This window comes from Sciurus carolinensis, chromosome 6 (assembly GCF_902686445.1).
Source record: "Sciurus carolinensis chromosome 6, mSciCar1.2, whole genome shotgun sequence".
In the NCBI taxonomy this organism is placed as follows: Eukaryota; Metazoa; Chordata; class Mammalia; order Rodentia; family Sciuridae; genus Sciurus; species Sciurus carolinensis.
Window position 1 is genome coordinate 86,539,966 of NC_062218.1, and position 18,671 is coordinate 86,558,636.

General features: G+C 35.5%; 1 protein-coding gene across 10 annotated transcripts in view; it reads left to right on the forward strand.

Annotated features, from left to right (window-relative positions):
* The window catches only part of Pam (peptidylglycine alpha-amidating monooxygenase), a 288,617-nt gene that overhangs the window by 39,461 nt on the left and 230,485 nt on the right, over window positions 1-18,671 (forward strand). The gene's annotated exons all lie outside the window — the stretch shown is intronic.

The window sequence follows — 18,671 nt, forward strand, 5'->3', positions numbered from 1 at the left end:
TCAATTGTTCTTATGAAAACTCACACATTTTAATCCAACCACATTTTTCTTTAGTGAATTCTATTATCTATTATTTCTGTTGAAATATATACAGTATATTCCATGGTCTATTTTCACACAAACTTTAAAAATAACACATACTAAGAAATAATTCTCTATTTTTGTGCAAAAATAGACCATGATTTATACTTTATAAGTGACAGCAAGTTCACAGTTCCTAGATTAGCAATTTCATATCATCGTGTTAGTTTCAAATTAAGTACTGGTACTAGTTTTTATACAGTAGTTTTTGCAGCCATGAACCACATTGGTTGGACTTCACTTGGACTTCCACTTAGGTGGAATTTTGTAATGTAGCTGTGCATGTAGTTTGCTTAGTGCCCAAAGTATCTTGCAGTGTGTGTGTGTGTGATGTGGGAAAATGACAATGTGAAGAGTAATGTTCTGCATACTGTATACATTACAGCTGGCATTTTGCCATTGAACCATATAAGGGAGGAATATTATCTGTGGGCTTTGCATTTAAGGCATAATTTCTGAGACAGAGTTCTAATTTTGTTTATTCCCTTAGGTAATTACTGGTTTTCAGCATGCAAAGGAATTTTATTATTGGATTTTTTTTTTAATGGTTAAACTTGTATAGTAGATGTCCTTTCTTTAAATTTAGGCACTAAAAATTCTCCCACATCAAAGTAGCTTGTGATTCTCATTTGTGGCTAGAGTGTTAATCATCTTTCGATAATGCTTTGAAGTTTGCTTTTTTCTTTTTTTTTTTCTTCTTAACTCAGCATGGGTTCATGAATAAAACTACTTTGTTAGGTATAGTGTATTATTACGGTTCCTGCCTATGGCTCTTGCTAATAAAAATTCCATTTCTATTTAGTTCACTGGAATCAAATCAATGTAGTATAAGTCATACATTTTTCTTGTTATGAAGCCCTCCCTCAGAAAATAGGGAGGAAGGAAAGCATGGTGGGTGGATGGGTGGCAATAAAGGTAATTCAAGGTTAAATATATTTTAGCATTCCTGTCCAAATCGTGTTTACTCTATAATTTATATATGAGTCTGAATCCTCACTGTCTTAAATCCTTAAAATTAAAATTCCTATTCTTTAGAACCAAATTCCTCAAAATTCCTATTTATTAAAGTATGAATTCGCTGTTGTGTAGATGAAGTAGCAATAATAATAATGACAGTAACAGTGTGAGAATATGTGTGTGTGTGTGTTTAAAAGCAGCTAGATAAGAAGCTGTCAAGAATAGGCGTGGTGATGCAACTAGTGCTAAAATTACTTGGAATTCTGACAATTGCTAAAATTAAGTCAGCTTGCTTACAAGATTACCTAATCACTAAGTCAAATAGGATTGCCATTTTAACAAATAGGATGTTTTTCATTAACGTCAACCCACAAAAAAATTGTGCCTGTACACTTTCTTCAGAATTAGTATATGAATTTAGAGACCAGAGAATGTGCCAGAACTAGAGTGATGATTGTTCATGATACTGCATACCTGAGCCAGGTATACTAGACTCTGAGGGAAAGAGTCTTGAGATATATTTAGGGAAATACAAAGAAGGAGTTTATTTTTGTACATTTCCATGCTTATATCACAGTGGGTTGGGAACATGACCTCCAGGTTTCGATACACTCAAATTTAAAAGGCTGGTCTACGTAGGCATATAAATTATTCTCTCTGAGCTTTAGATTTCTTAACTATTAGTAAACAAAAACAAAACTGCAAGTTCCAAGCCTTGGAAATCGTTACCATTTGTGTACTTTGTATATATGAAGCACAGAATCCTTCTTTACACAAAATGTCAAGAAGTTCCTATAATTTCATAGATGTTGGCAGTACATGTGAGACTTATTTGCTCTCCTTGAGAGAATCCAACCATACCCATCATTTTTCTTTTAATTTTACTGACAGCCTCCCTAATGCAAATATTAACTCAGTTACTTGAAAAGGTGGGAAGGGAAAGATTGCTTATCTGTATTTTAAGTAGTGTGCTGGGTGCTTTGTGTTAAGAGATTTGTGTTAAGTAGGAGACTCCCAAATTTATCTTTCTAGTCTTAGCCTTCACCTAAAGCTCCATTCATGCATCCCTGTTTTACTTAGTTTCTTGATTTATCTCATGTGTGTCTAGACTTCCTGTGTTCACCACTCCATATACTGTAGCCATACTGGGCTTCACATTCCTTGAGCATTCTAAGCTCATTTGTGTCTTGGAACCATTGTTTTTGCTAATTTCTATGCCTGGAAGACCCTGTCCTTTTATTTATGCTTTTTTCCTCCTTCTTATTCAAATGTCTTTTCTCCTGACACTGAGATTTTCTCTGACAACTGTGTGTCAATCATCAACCCCCTGGTCAGTGCTTATCTTCTGAGTCCTTTTCTAGTTACATAAAATTGTTACTTATTTCTTTAATTGTTTATTGTTTTATCTTCTGCACTGAAATGCAAGCTCCCTTAGAGCAGTGGGCTTGCGTGGTTTGTTCAACACCATGCCAGTAGCTAAACGAGTGCCTGAATCATAGACATGCTCTCAACAACCTTTACAGGTGTGATTGTTCTTAATTTTGTGCTGACAAAAGTGGGGGCCAGGGAGGTTAAGTAGCTTGCCTAGAATCACAGAGATCAGTGGTAGGAGAGCTGGATTTAGAATCTGTGCCCTGAAAAGCTAGGCAACATTTCCTCCCTTCTCACAGTTGAAGGTCAGGGATGTTAATGGGAGGGAGGGTCTGTGTTGAGTTGGTGGAACTTCTTTGAGTCCCTGGCTGGCCCTTACTGTCTCCTCAGCCTTGCCAGACAAGAACTGGTCCTGATCATTTTATCCTCTGGGATCCCTAGCTTATCTTCTTTTCCCTTTTCCTTTTAGACTCAGTTTCCGGGACATGCATGATTAATATTTTACAAGAATGCATTCAATCCCTTACTGCTTGAGCAAAACAATGAAACACCAGATTTTAAAGAATCCCCCAAGGGACTAGAATCTATGGTTTTGAACCCAGATGAAATTTTCCACCTGGCCTGGGTTCTACCTTTTCATATATTTACTGTTTTCTGCTCATTGCTTACGTGACAATGGTTATAGCCTTCTTTTGGGAGTTTGTGTTAATAACACAGATATGGTTTTGATTTTAACTTGCTTGTTTTGTATTTGACCTCTAATAACTGGAATGTTCCACCCCTCTACTCTTCCTTCCAGAGCAGCGCTGAATCTAAGCTATTTATATTGTTTTAACCAGATATAGAATAAAACATGCTTTCTTATAGTTTGCAGTATTATGTATAGTATATATTATAGTATCGTATATATAAATTATATAATACTATAGTATTTTTAATATATATATATATATATATATATTTGGATAGATGTATATAAATTATGCGGGAGCTTTTTTTTTGAAAAAGAACAACGACGACAAAAAATACAAAACCAGGGCAGTTGATTAAAATGGGATCCTCCACTGCATAGCCTAGCAGATTATAGAGGGAATAGTTTACTGGTACTTTTTAACTTGAAGAGGGACATTTGGTGTATGTTGCTGCATTTGACCTTTTAGAAGCTATTGACATCAATTGGAAACTGCTAGTAAACCTGCCTTAATCGGTTAAGCAGAAGGAATCTTAGCATTGTGAAACTGACTGGCTGATTAATTTAAATCCAAACGTACACAGTCCCGCCTGAACGCCTTTTGCAAGACCCTTGCACAAAAGGGCTTCATTCAGAAGCTGCACAACCCGCATCCTGCTGTCAGACCCTTCAGCCCTGTGGGTCTTCTTGTCATTCTGCAGGCATCCTCCTTAACCCCTTAGGCTTCTTTTTATTTCACAGAAAACAGTGTCTCTGCCTATATCCACTTAAACGCTCTACATTTCCCTCAAAGTTTCTTATTTGTGTCCTAGGGAAAAGGTATTTTAAATTCCACTAATTGAGAGGCTAAAATAAGAATTTATCTTAACTTGCTTCTTTAGAAAAAGTATATTAGAATTTAATCCAGTACTACTTCCTCTGGGTCCTGTAATCAAAATTAGAATCATGAAATGTTGAAATAAGTTTTTGGTATTAAAGTAAGCCATCATCTATAATTCCTTTGACTTTTAGATTCAAAATATTGAAGGCTTTCTATTCTGTTTTTAGTTTTGGAAAATTATTGAAGTTAATTGACTCAGGCGAATTTAAAGGTATAAGGATACAGTTCTGGGCTTTAAATGAAAGCAAAATTAAGACTCCATAAGGAAAAAAACCTTGAGTATTTTCAGTCTATGGCAAGGACTGAGCAAAGTACCCATATGTTAGGCCCTCTGTTGGTCTGGTTGCAGAAGAGGACAAATATTATAAGCAGTAGACATCCAGGTAAAGAACATATTGGGAATCAGGTACTTGGAAGTTTTGTGGCACAAGAGAAATCATGGCATCATTTCAAGCCTATGTTTTCATTTTCATTTCTGAAAGTGAAATTCTGACTTCTCCCTCCTTGTAACCATACTGGATTATTCAAAAGTTTAAGTGAAACAATTTAATTTTAGTACACAGAAAATGAAAAATATTGAACAAGTGTTTATGCAGTGAATGCCAAATGCAAGGCATAGTGATATATAGAGAATAAGCAGTGAATATAGACTCTGTCTCTACCTTTAAGCAGATTGGAGAAAGCAGCAAACAAAATAAGCATTAATAAATATGCAATGTAGTATTTTTGTGTGTATGCCAGAGATTGAATCCAGGGCCTCACACATGCTAAACATTTTCTATCACTTAGCATATCCCTAGCTCCACAAATATTTTAAGTGCAGTGAAGTGAAAGAACACTGGAAATTCCAAGGAACCAATTTCTGATGGAAGAGATGAGATGGATCTTGAGGTCTGGTAGGGTTTGGATTGGCAGGGAGAAGAGACAAGAGAAATGTGAGGGTTACATGGGGTTAATAGAAAAGTAGATGTGGAGTACCAGGGGCAGGGAACAGAGCAAAGTCCTCAGTAGGACAAGTTCTGGGACATATTAGGACACTAGGTTCTCTAATTGTAGCTCAAGGTGCTGAAGCAGGGCAGTAAGTCTGGCAAGGACAAGCCTTAAGTTAAAAATGTGAAATCTGCAATTGATACGGTGGCCCACAAAGTGTTTTAGCGTTTTTGAATTTTGGTGGTTATATGAATAAAGCAGTGTTTTATGAAGACTAATGTGGGACAAAGTGATGCATAGAACAATTTAAAAGGTGAGGCATTCTGAAGCCAGGGAGACCAGTTAGGAGACCAGTTAGGAGACCAGACATTATGACATGCCTGACAGAAAAGATCTAAGCTAGAGGGGCAGCCTTGGGGCCAGACAAAGAGGAGACATTTGACCACCAACTGGGTGTAAGTATGATGGAGATTCACAACCTTTTTGCCACTGAAATTTTTGTGATACTTCTTCAACAAATCGATATGAATTTGTTTTAATTAAAAAATCAAAACCCAAATGCTAATAATAAAGTCCCAAATACCACTGTTATTTTCAGTCCTTATAATATGCTTACCCAGAATTAGGAAAACATTCTGTCAAAAGCAGAGCAGCCAAGAACATTGCTCCTTTGAGCTAAAAGGAAGTTCAACATAAATTGTGAAGCAAAGCTAGTTTAGGATTAAGGGTGTTTTGTGTTATCCTTAGAAAGGTGATTTGGGCAGGGAGCAGACTGGCTACTAACTGACTAGTCAAGGATTTAGAAATTCCAGCCAAATCTCCCCTCAGGATTGGGACTTTAACCCCCATTTGCTTCTGAATTGGCACTTGCCAACATGAATTCACATTAGCTTAAGAACAAGTTAGGCTCAGAGCCTTTTTATCCCCAAACGTAAAGGCTAAGGTGGTTGCCTGGGAGTTAGAGGTAATATATCATAGCTAGGCAGTTGATGAGGTGATTTCTTTGGAAAAACATGCTTTTTTATTTTATTGTGAAAGGATTTTTTACCTTCTAATTTTTGTTTTCTTTCAGTTTGAGAAATTATAGTCTTGTTTTGATGTCTGTAAAGCCTCAGGACCTTCTGTAAAAAAGAAGTGAATTTTCTAACTATAAGTAAATAGCAGAAAGATTAGTAGAGTAGAGGGAAGAGAATGGGGAAGGGAAGAGGGAAAGAGAAGGGAATGAATTAGAACAAATTATATTCCATGCTTTTTAATTATATCAAAATGAATCCTATTGTCATGTGTAACTAAAAAGAACCAATAAAAAAAAGGAATGAATTTTTGAGGTTCAGGAGAGATAAAAGGTGTACAGTTATCCAGCAGGAACATGCCATAGCTCAGTGAGGCTGCTTCTGTTCCTGGGTGAATTTCTGCCCTGCTCCCAGCTCTGTGTGCCTAACCTCTGGACCTTGTGCTGCTGTGGGTGGCCTAATGTGGGTGTGTATTGCACAGGGCCTCTCTGTTGTTACACTTGAGAATCAACACAACAGAGGTAGAAGATTTTGTTCAAAGTTTGCATCACGCAAGTTTATGATCTTCTCTAAGGCAGTGAAATTGCGCTGACTAAAAAAATGTAATGGTGTAGCATGAGCAGATAAAATATGGACTAGAATATGTCACTTCTGTTTTTGTAGATTAAAAGGAGAATGAAAATGAATTAGAGAATGGAAGCTGAAGAACTTTCTGTTTCTGCTGGTGGTCTCTCTTTGTTCCTTCAGTCTTTGGTAGTGTCATCTCTCTCTTGGTTTGGTCTTATTTTGGGGTTTGCTCGTTTTCAAAGTAACTTTAAAAAAAATCCAGCAAACTAGCTTTATTGTTGAACCATGCCTTTATGACTGTCTAATCACTGGAAAATCATTGCACCTGCTCCCTTTTGTGTGTATTGCCTAGATAACCTTTATTTACTTCTTACATCCTAATTCTCTGTTTAGACAGGTGGATCATGTCCTCCTGAGAGTTGTTTGAAACCACCTTAAAATGGTAGAATCTGGTCCACTGACGTTGTCATTGGTCCTCTCTGAGAGCAGGTAACCAGGATTACAAGTTCAGAATATATTTAGATTAATTTCCATTTCTTGAATTGCAATAGTAATTCATATTCATGATTTCAAAACTTTTAAAAATATAAAAGCATTTTATATAAAAATTGGAAGACTTCTCCCTCAAACCTAGTCTGCAGTTGAAATTGCCAGAAGTACCACTTCTAGCAGTTGAGTGCATATTCTAGATATTTTTAGTTCATATTCAGATAAACAAGTGTATTCATTTTAAAGGAATTCACACCATACATATCTTACCAAACACAGAAAGTATATGTGTGTATCACTTATATCATGGTAAACTTGGTGGATTTTTTTTCTTAATTTCAGGATAGCAGGAGGAACAGTGAAAATATAGTAGTAATTTCATTTAGTTGGAAAGCTTTTTCCCTATACCTAAGTTAAGGAAGATTGAATTATGTTTTTTTGTGAGGGCTGACTTTAGTGTTTTCCCCTTCTTAATCATTATAGGAGTGAAAGGACCAACTTGTCAATTAGGTTAAAATTCTCTACATTTTTCTGAATTATAAATTTATTCCGTTGGATTCCATTTTACTATTTTTGAAGCAGTATTATTGTTAGACATTTGTACACTATTTACTCACAGGGGAAATATTAAAAGACAGGCTTAGCTTCATCTAAATTGAAATAGAGATAATAATAGTTTCTTTGAAATAACTGAGATCTAAGTATATAGTACAGAATGACAACCTTCATTTTTTATTGTCTTATGAATACCGTAAGGAAGATCTGCCAAGTTATTTGCTTACCTTTACAATTACAGTATTTACAATAAAAATTAGACCATGGTATTGTTTTGAAACATGTCAATCTGGTATTCACAGAGAAGAAAACAATAGTTCTCTTAGTATAGGTGATGGATTATATACTTATTAATGTGTTGCATCTGATCAAATAAGCGTGGTTTATTATTATAGACCCAGTTTGATGTTGAAGCAAAGCTAATTTAAGCAATTAATTTAAACCTGCTATTTTTAAGAGGGTTTGTATTCTTCTGAATGTGGTTGACAAATACAGGGAACGACAAAAGAATCCAAAGGAAAGATTTAAATTATGTTTACTTTGGGAGGGGGGTCTTCAGAACTAGAAGCAATTCTGCTTGTGATAGAAGAGATTTTTATTAAGAGAACTGTGGCAGCAAGTCTGTGGATCTTATCAGGGTTTTATCTGGGTGTCATAATTAGGCATTTCACTGGAGGTGTTTTCTGGATAAGTGATGTATTGGCAAGTATTTACTGGAGCTCAGAGATAAATGGAATGGGCAGCTGCTGCCTCCTGGAGAAGTAAATAGAATCAGTTTTCATTGTTATCAGTACACTGACTTCCGAAGGCAGAAGGCACTGAAGTGGGTTTTCCTTTCAAAGGGAATCAAATATTCACCCTCAAGGAAAGGGGTATTTGTGATGTGATAATATTAATGCATCTCAAATGAGAAAAAACATCTACGAATACTTAGGCTGTTGCTACCTGGGAGCTTTATTTATTGACCTGTGCCTTTGTCACAGCCTCAGATGTGAGACGAATGTTGCTGATGGAATCATATAATGGTATTTGTCATTAAAAAGTCACATCGAAATTAATAATATCAGAATTCATTGAGTCCTCCTGCTCTGTGTCACACTTGCTGCCTCTGTGACAACCTTCATTTCCTACTTAGCAAATCCAAGTCTGGTAGCTTGAGCCCCAGGAAGTTGTTAAAGCAATTAAAGGCTTCTGTCTCCCAGCACATTGCTCGGTTACCATAGTATCCTCTGCCTCCAAGTCTCTCCTGATGATGTCAGTATGCATACAGGGGTTGTTCAGAGCATCTACGTGGGGATGATTCACCCCGCAATAAAGCCCCTTTCCCGTTGCTTGCTTTCCAGTGTGATTTCAGACATCCCTAGCAATGGAAGGTAAGTGCCTTGTTTTGCATAGAATTGCAAGAATTACTAAATACCTCTATTATTCTGTTTCAGGTTTCTTGCTTTCTAAGATATACTACTAACTGAAATCTTAGTGTATGGGAGAATTTCAGCCAGTTACCTAGAACAGATTTGCAATTTGAACTTAAAGTGTTTGTGTATGTGTGCATGAACACGTGGAGTAAGCTTATAAAAATAACTGAACACACAATGTAATGCCTGCTACTCTCCCTGGTAAGTAGCAGTAACACACAGCAGAGCCTTTAATTCTAAACTATTTGAAATGTAAATATCTTAAAGTATTTTGACAATGTCACAGGGCAACCCAGGCTTTTTTTAAGTGTGTGAATTAAACACTTAAATATTTTATATGTTTTATCCAGATTAAACAATGTTAATGTTAATATGGGAAGATATTAGAAGTAACAGCATATTATAGTGATTTAAACTTACATTGTAGGATAAAGATTTAGTTATGGGAGATTTTGTGAAGTTCAAAGTATATTGATAACCATCATTTCATACTTATACTTTTATTGCTTTCTCATATCTCAGTTTGGCAATAAAAACAATGTTTCTATTATTGTGTTGAATGAAATTTGTGCTTCATAAAGTTTTTCTTAAATTCATGTCCACCCTTAAGGCTGGTTATGTTCAGCTTTATGAAAAGACTACTGTAGAATCACAGCATTCACACAGGAGCTATGAGGTGATATTTTCCTTGAGAAGTTAATTATGTTTACATTTTTCTCCTATTGTATGTCTCATCAATAAACAATAAATGATGAGGCACACCAAACCAGTTTCTTCTGTCAACCAGTTTTCTCAATCTCCATTCTGAGAGTTCTGTCTATATTTCCTTTCCTTGTTTTCCAGTGGACTATTTCAGTATATTCTGTGAAGGATATAATATGAAGTTTAAAAGGGTATAATAGGTAAACACAGTTTCTAATTGATACTTTTGAAAGAAAAATAAGAAAGAGTGAGTGGGGTGGGGCATGCTCTGTAGCGGAACCATTATTCTGTGTGGAAGGTAGCTAGATGGCTTTGTTGAGAGGTAGGTTAATGGTTTGGACTGTCCATTTCTAGAATTTTGTCTTTTTGGAGTCTTGTGGGATATACCCTGCTCTCTATAAGTTTGCTGTGTTTCTGCATGAGGTTATGTTAATGGACTGAGGGTACTCTTCATTTTTTTTTCTATAAAGAATCAAATATACAATTGAGAGAAAGAGTGGAAAACAATGTTAAAATTTCAAATTTAACCACTAGTAAATTATAGCTATGTCTTATTTTAAATGTCATAAACACTTATTTGAATTTCTGTTCTGAAAATATGCTAAATTGATTTGACTTAATTATTTCACTATTTTGGATAGTTAATTTTGAGTGTGTTTGAAAATTTGTTAGTTTATTGCTGTCAGAAAAGTTTTTAAAAAAATATAGAAAGAAATTATGTTACTACCTAATTTAGATTATGGTAGATTAAATATTAAAGAAGTTGAATCAATCTGAAATGTTGGTGTACTTTTAAAAACTCATATTGAAACACGTTCATAATATTTGTGTTGAAAACTAGACTAACATGTTCTAGGCTAAATTATAGCAGGTTTTTGAGCTTATTGTATTAATGCTGTAGATAGTATAATTTAACCTATTGACGAAATGTATTTATAATTGAAAAATACTTCTGTGGCTTTGAACCCTCAGAATGTCCATGAAAATATTCTTCTGCTGCCTTGACCAATACAAGTAGTACTTATAAAGAATGTACTTCAAAGTTTAAAATTTCCTTCATGCTTGAGTCAGGAAGTGGTTCAAAGCAATTCTGGAAGAGTGATTTAAAAAATTGGTTTTGGAAAGTTTTCATTTTATTTTTATGCAATAGTAAGAATATTTTATGTTTTCATATTTAAACTTGTTCCTGATGAAATATGTAAATACCATGTCTCTATACCTTACGAACATGAAAGAAATGAAATATAACAGAAAAGGAATTACCTTTGCCCTCACTAGGCACACAGCAGGTTAAATGGAACCAATATCAAAAGAATTAAAGGAAGCTGTATGGAGAACATAGACAAGAAAATAAACACTTTGTCCAGTGATAGGAAAGAGTTGTGAGGGATTGGTTCAGTACATTACCCAATGATCTGTGTTCAGAGCCTGGAACCTGAGCACATACTCTTTTATAGGCCACTTTCCATTTTTATAACACCAGACTCCTAGTAAGAGTTCACACTTTTACCTTGCCAACTTTTAAACTTATTTTCTCCCACAAAAGTAGTGATCGATATAGTATAATAACCAGGGAGGTCTATTAGTTTTCTGTTTTTGGCTGTAACAAATTACCACAGAAGTGGTGGCTTAGAGAGTACAAATTTATTTTCTTGGGATTTTATTAGTAAGGAGTGTGACACATCTCAGAGGACTAAAAACATCAAGGAGTCAGTAGGACTGCATTTCCTTTCTAGAGACTTGGGAGAAAATCCATTTCCTTGTCTTTTTCCAACTCTAGGGGCTGCCTACATTCCTGGGTTCATGGCCTTATTCTCTGTCTTCACAGCTAGCAAGTGGAGACCAAATCCCCTGCTGCCACCTCTCTGGTTCTCTGTAGCCAGAAAAGCTTCTCAGGGAATTAGGATATGGACACCTTTGTGGGGGCAGTATTCTGTCTATGACAGAAGGAATACAAAATGCATAGCCAATTTTATCAACCTTAAATTCACAAATCTGATATTTTTACTGAAAGCAATGAATTAAGTAGTGATTGCCAATAAAGAATGTGAAATTTTAACCTAATTCACTGGATGCTATCACCCCCAAGGATATTAAAATGCCTCAAGATAATTAATGAGGGAAAATCAAATTAGAAATGTTTCACCAACTCAACTGTTCAAAACTCTGAGGTATGGAGACACTATTCTCCATTTAATATTTTTATTGAGAAGCTTACATCAGATGAAGTTAATTACACAAAGCCGATTTGGGACTGCAAAAATTCTATTAGTTAACTCCTATGTGAATGAGCCTAGGTTTCTTTAGAGACTGAAGGGTAATGGCTAGGCCACTAGAGATCCAATGTGAGACCTGGTAACCCTAAGTTCTGAATAAGACTGTTGTTCATTGATCTGGCATGAATCCAGATGAGTCACAAGACCCAGAAGATGAATCTGACATGGTTTCCTAGGAAAGACACAACATATTATCATAATCAATAATTGTAGAGTTGAGGCCAACAACTGCAAAATTTTCTTTTATTGTTTATATCCTGGATTTATCATAAATTTGAACTGATTCGTCAATGGGTCCGTCCATACTAAGCACGAGGTAATTTGTTGATAGTTTTTTAATCTTTCTAAACACTAGCAGAAAAAGATGTAGAAGAGAAACTACTGTAAAGGTTAGTTTTAGACAGAAAAATTCTAAAATTACATTTTGCTCTGGTTCTCTGAAGAAAACGAAATGAAAGAAAATGGTTTTCCTGCTTGCATTCTTCTCTCTCTTTTTTTTTTGAAAATCGCTTTCGAGGGAAAGACTAAATAGTAGCTTATCACCTTTGCTTAGAAGACAAAGGGAGGGTTTGTGAAAATTACTTTGCAAAAAGTACTTATTTTGACTCTGACTCTTTTTGTTACCATAGTAGTGCAGGAAGCTTCAAATGCCAAATCCGGTTTTATACCATCAAGGTTTTGTTTGTCAATCAGAATATCATCTTTAAAGGAGAGATTTTAAATGACAATGCAATTAGAAAAATCAGATCTGCAAATTATATAATTTAATAAATAACAAATAGTTATTCATCTATAACACTGTGAATAAAAATACATAATTAGTTGAGTGTTCTACATTATGAACATATTAAGCTCATTTCACTGTTAGTTTATTTTATCGATAGCATATACCCTTTCAAGTGCTAACATAAAACCAAAACCCCAAAACCTTTAAAAAGTGCTCATATTTTTAGAAATATACAAAATATTCAATATAATACTGATTTTCTCCAGTTCCAGTAAATTAGAGTGAGTAGAGATTAAATCTATTTCACTTAAAATAAAAAAACACACCTCAGAGAGCAGCTGCCTTCTCTGAGATAGAAGAGACTGTTTAATCTTTAAATCATTTTGAACTGGCTCAGTTGCCATACTAATCCTTTTTTACTTTGTTAAAAATTATCTTAAAAGTTTATCTTTCAGAGAAATCAGAGATAAAGGAACTAATGGAAATGAGAGTTTTGAGGTTTTTGAATCTTACTTGGTCAGTGGGTGGTCGATAAGATGGAAGGAGACTTCAAAATCAAAAACTTCAAAGACTGTTATAATTTCTCTCTATTTTGAAAACTAACTCAGAATTTTGTTTCTTGAGGGAGTTTTCCCCAGTAATGGCAGTAAAGTCAACTACCAAGGAAGTAATGGCACTAGCAAATTATAAGTCTTGACTGCCCCAAAGTCTTTGCAAATCTGAGAAACATTATAAGCCCTCTGCATTTTCCTCCCTGATCTTGTATTTGGTTGTTTTTCTTAATTTATTGCTGCTTTGATCTTACTTCTGTCTGTAAAACAAAGGGAAGCTTATTAAAAGGAAGAAAAGCACTTACTGAAATTGTTTTCAATAATTTGAAACAAATTTATGCTATGGAACTGAGATTCTATAACTAGTGCAAATTTTGTTATTAATTCCTCTAAAATAGTTTTTAGAGAATTAACAGAAATAAAGGCTACACTTTCTGCAAGCAAAATCTTGTGGCCTATGGCAAAGAAGAAGAAGGGTTGAGTTGCTGAACGTTAAAGGTTGCGAAGGCTAGGAACAAGTGCTTGCAGCCTTGTGCTAGAGGCTTGCTGTGACCAGCACATGCGGCGGAGCCAGGTGGGAAGCTTAGGGAGAACTGGACCCATGCCTGCTGTTTACTCTTTGCTCAAGTTCAAGTCCACTTTAACGAAAAGTCAGGAGCCTGTAGTGGAGCCTGGAGGTTAGTTCCTAGATGTAGCCACATCCATTCTGGGAAATCAAGCCACTCCTAAGTGTGTTTACTCCATACTAACTGTGCAAGAGAGGGGAGTCAATTGAAGACTCTCAGCCCAGTGTTCAATATTCATAAGTCAGGTACTGAGCTTACCAACTAAAAAAATTTCATAAATTTAAGCCTTCCACTCACAAATTTATGCCAGTTTAAACTAAAAAATTTCTCAAGAGTCTCCCTAGAGAGAGTGACAGAGGAATATGATCTATCAATTGTAATATTAGCATATAACAAGAGTCAGGTGGCATTGTTTTCCTTATTGGAAAGGTCAGTTCTGTCCTCTTCAATCAAAATGCAATCGTAGTAATTACTATTGAATGCCCTCCCTTGCGTGATGGTGCGCTGTGTACAATACAGAATTAATCAAAGGACAACATGACCTCAGATTCCAAGGAGTTTCAGCCAAGAGCATGACTATGTGGAGAATAACTTTCTCATCACTTAACCATTATTCTCTTATTTTCATGTTTTTTTTTTTCCCAAATGATAAATTTCAATTAAGAGATGATAAATTTATTTTATTTGCATTTAAATAGTATGTTTTTCTTAAAATTCTGAATGAATTGATTATTTACCTGATGGCAGATCTATTGTTATTCTGTTAACCTTTGTATCCCCTGACTTCTTTCAGTCCCATTTACCTGTGAAACTCGGGTTTTTCCCAAGTGTTCTTTCTGTGATAGAATGTTTCTCTCTCTTTTCCATAAACACCTACAGGTGCAGCTGGTGTCCACTCAAATACAGTTACGTTACGATGAGCTATTCCAATCTTAGTCCTTCTTTTTATTCTTTTTTTGTCTTCCTTCAGGCTCCTTGTAACTTTTATTTTAAGCAACGGCTCCTTGTAACGTTTATTTTAAGTATCCAACTCCTGTTCATTGAGCACGCGCTGAGTGTACTGCCACATTGAGGCTGCTGCCCCTTGTTTCCCCCACTGCAGATCACTGCTGTACAGTTATCAGAATTGCCTTCTGATGGGAGAAGGTAGGAGAAATTAAAGGAGAGAGTTGACAAATGGAAGGGACATGGTTGGTTACAGAGCAAAGAGACCAAAGATAGAATTTTTAACAGGAGGAAGGAACCTCGCACAGCACCGAGATTGTGTTGGGAGATTGGAGTCCTCGTGGCAGCTGGAGGAGGGGAAGCAGCAGCGTCAGCACAGTGTTTTTGAGTGTTCTATCAGGCATGTTATGGAGTGAAATGGATTACTATATTTACACATGGAACTTACTGCATGAAATTGCAGTTTATCCTTTTCAACTAGCTAAAACCCAAGTGGAAAAACCTCAAGACCTTACATTTTCTGACATTGCTGCAGCTGTTTCACTCTCCTGCCCATCTTCTGGCCACCTTTTCCCAATCTTGGATGCTAAAGTTTGAAAATGAAGTCCTTATATTCATTCTACTTAGACATAACTGTGTTTCCTAAATTTAAAAAAGACATTTATATGCTCTGAATCAACACACAACAGTTTTGTTAGTTATCTAGAATCATCTCCGTGTTAGCTTTCTGACGGTTTCCCAGGTAAGTTGAAGTGTCATTAAAAGAGTGATTGTACAGAAATAATAATTTAAAATTTGTCCAAACTTAGTAAAATGTTGATAGTTGGAAGAATTTACTTTTTTTTGGGTCAGTTTATGTTTTATTATAACAGTCTACTTACTGATTTGGTTTATAATCCAAGTCTTTTTGTGTCATGAAAGATATCTTGCTAGTAGTTATCTACTTTAAAGTTTCAATATTTGGAATTTCTTTCCATCTTTGCAGTAATGTCAAAGGAATGTAGTGTTTGGGGAGCAATGAGGTCTTGTGTCTAGAGCTGGTGAGCTATGTGAGCTTAGCAGGAGATGAGGGCAAATAGGTAAGGGAGTCTGATCCTGCAGGGCCCTAAAGGCCCCTGTCAGAGAGCAAACCGCTGAAAGTTTTGAGTACAAAGCAACATGGCCTGACATACCTTTCTCAAGACTTACCTTGCCTGTGCTTCCAGACAAAACTTAGAGGCCAAGAATGGAAGTGTAGGCATCAGTTTGAAGAAACTGAGATCATCTTGATGAGAAGTGACAGAGGACAGGGGAGCAGTGGAGAAGAGGGGTCAGATTCAGAGTGTACTTTGGAGCTTAGAGTGGAGAAGATTTCCTGAAGGGTCGGATGTGAACACACAGGGAAGAAAGGACTAAGGAGGACTGAAATTTTTGGTCTGGACAACTTGTAGGGTACAGTATCTATATAGCAGATTATAATCCCACTGTGATATTTCCTGATTGTTTTTGATGAAATATAAAATAGTTCATACTTTTTTAGTAGGATCAAGTTTTTTGTTTGTTTCAAAGGTTATGAATGTTAAAGAATTTACTTTCACTCACCTGTCACTCCCCAGGACTCTTTTTTGTCCTCCTGTTTTGGTTTGAAATTCTCCCCTTTCTCAAGGTAAAGAATCTTTTGTTTTCTGAAATGTTTATTTTTTGCTATAGTGGATTATGATTGCCTCATCATGTTATTTACTTGGACTCTTGGTTGCAATTAAAAAGTGCTTGAGTCATGTATATTTGTGTAAAAGGAAAAAGACCTTTAATGTAGCAATATAAGAAAGCATGTAATGGAATATATTCTACTCCAACATTAGTAATTTGGTTTAATAAATAATCTGCTGTGTGGAAAACACATTTTCTTTAAAAAAAATAATTATGGTTGGTTGGAGTAGGGAAAAGACATTGAGTGATGTGACTTCTAGTCTTGCAAAAATTAAAATAAAAAAAGAGAAGAGAGACTAATAGTCATTGACAAAACTCATTGTACTGCATTGGTTATCTAGTCCTCTTGGTAAGCTGATGAGAGAGTATTTAATTAGGAGTCAAGTTTATGATAATTACAAAGTGGTGGCAATTTTAGGGTTATAATGGTTGTCTTTGACCAATATGTTTTTATAACATGCTGAAAGTCTAAATACACTCAGTTCTACATAATCCATGATTATGGGCATCTGATAATGAATTGATATATGAATTCTATAGTACCTCTGAAAAGTTACTTAAAGCAAGATCAAGGTTTTATAAGTGCTATGAATAGAAAGCATACAGCATCTGTGCTGTGCTGTTCATTCTGGGCATACATCTGAGAAAAACGAGAAGGTAGATAGCATTAACGGCAGAAAAGTGGTGAATTACTTGGAAGAAACAAATGATTATTTTAGCAAATGATAAGCATTTCCATGTGATTTTGTAAGCTTTCTCATTGTTCATTATAAAAAAGAAGTATTCAATTAATTAAAAATAATTCAATAAATAATTATGAAGGAACAGAATTCTTCAACTAATTTAAGAAAGCATCTTCTCTATGGCATCACTGAGAGCTGCCATTTGTGTCACATGTCAACATGCTCAAGTCTTGAGTCTTCTTCCATCCTGTTTCCTGCTTGACCTTCACTCTTTCCTCCCTCTGTTTTCTCACTGCCAAAATGCTACCCACTTCTCTTTCCATTCCCTTGAAACTTGCTTTAAACCTAAAACTGTTCTGTAAAAAGTCACTCATAACTATCAGATGGCTAAATGTAAGATTTTCCTTTTAGGCCTTATCCCAATGACCTCTTGGTAGTATTTGACTCTGGAGATCAGCATTCCAAGACATAGTAGGCATGAAGAAGCTTCATGAATTCTCAGGTGCCTCTGCCTTTGCTCACTGCCACTTCTGTCTAGTTGGTCCTTCCCTCTACCTGATTTGTCTGAGAGAAAGTCTCCTTATTCTTCTGAAATTCCTTGAAGATTAATTCTCCATTCTTTCCGCCATGAGTCAGGCACCCAGTCATTGAAGGTTTTATTATATGTGTGACTTTTTAAAAAATTTTCAGCCACTTCGCTAGACTCTGGATCTTTTTGTGCAGTAGTCATCTTTATTTCTCCTTATAGTCCAACTGTGAATGTATAATAAACACTTGATAAATACATATTGGATAAACCAATTCTTTTGTTATGAAGCACATTTAGAAATCTTTTCATCATTAGAATATACACACACTCATATCTCCTTTTAAACTTCAAAACATCTTTTTAGATTGTTATGAATTTCTGAACTTACTTTCTAATCTTTAATAACTACTATATAGTGCAAGTGAGAAGGCAGAAGAAAACATGGAGATAAAACAAAATGGAAAGACAAGGGGGAGCTTTTCCTCTTTTTTTCTTTTTTTTTTTTTTGGTCCTGGGGATTGAACTCAGGAGTACTCAACCACTGAGCCACATCCCCAGCCCTATTTTGTATTTTATATAGAGACAGAGTCTCCCTGAGTTGCTTGGTGCCTCAAATTTGCTGAGGCTGGCTTTGAAGTCTCCATCCTCCGGCCTCAGCCTCCAGAGTCACGGAGATTATAGGCATGTGCTACCATGCCTGGCTGAGCTTTTCCTTTTCAATCCCATCTGTATCCTTTCTTGTTTCTTTGCATTTCCCAGACATAAATAGATGCTGAAATCCTCCAGAAAAAAAGTGCAAAGCTTAGGTCATATCTGTGGTATTGTGTTTTCTGTTCACAGAGTGAGGCAATGAGTTCTAGAATAAATTTATTTATAAAAATAAAAGAAACAACCTAATATCATTTGGGAGAAAATGGATAGGCTGTCACTTGATAGAAATTTTTTAAAGTGGTGATATTTCATTTAATAAAATAAATTTTTATAATCATATGAATATAATGTTTTAATAAACATAATGTATGCAATATATGATTATAAGAATATAGTAATATAA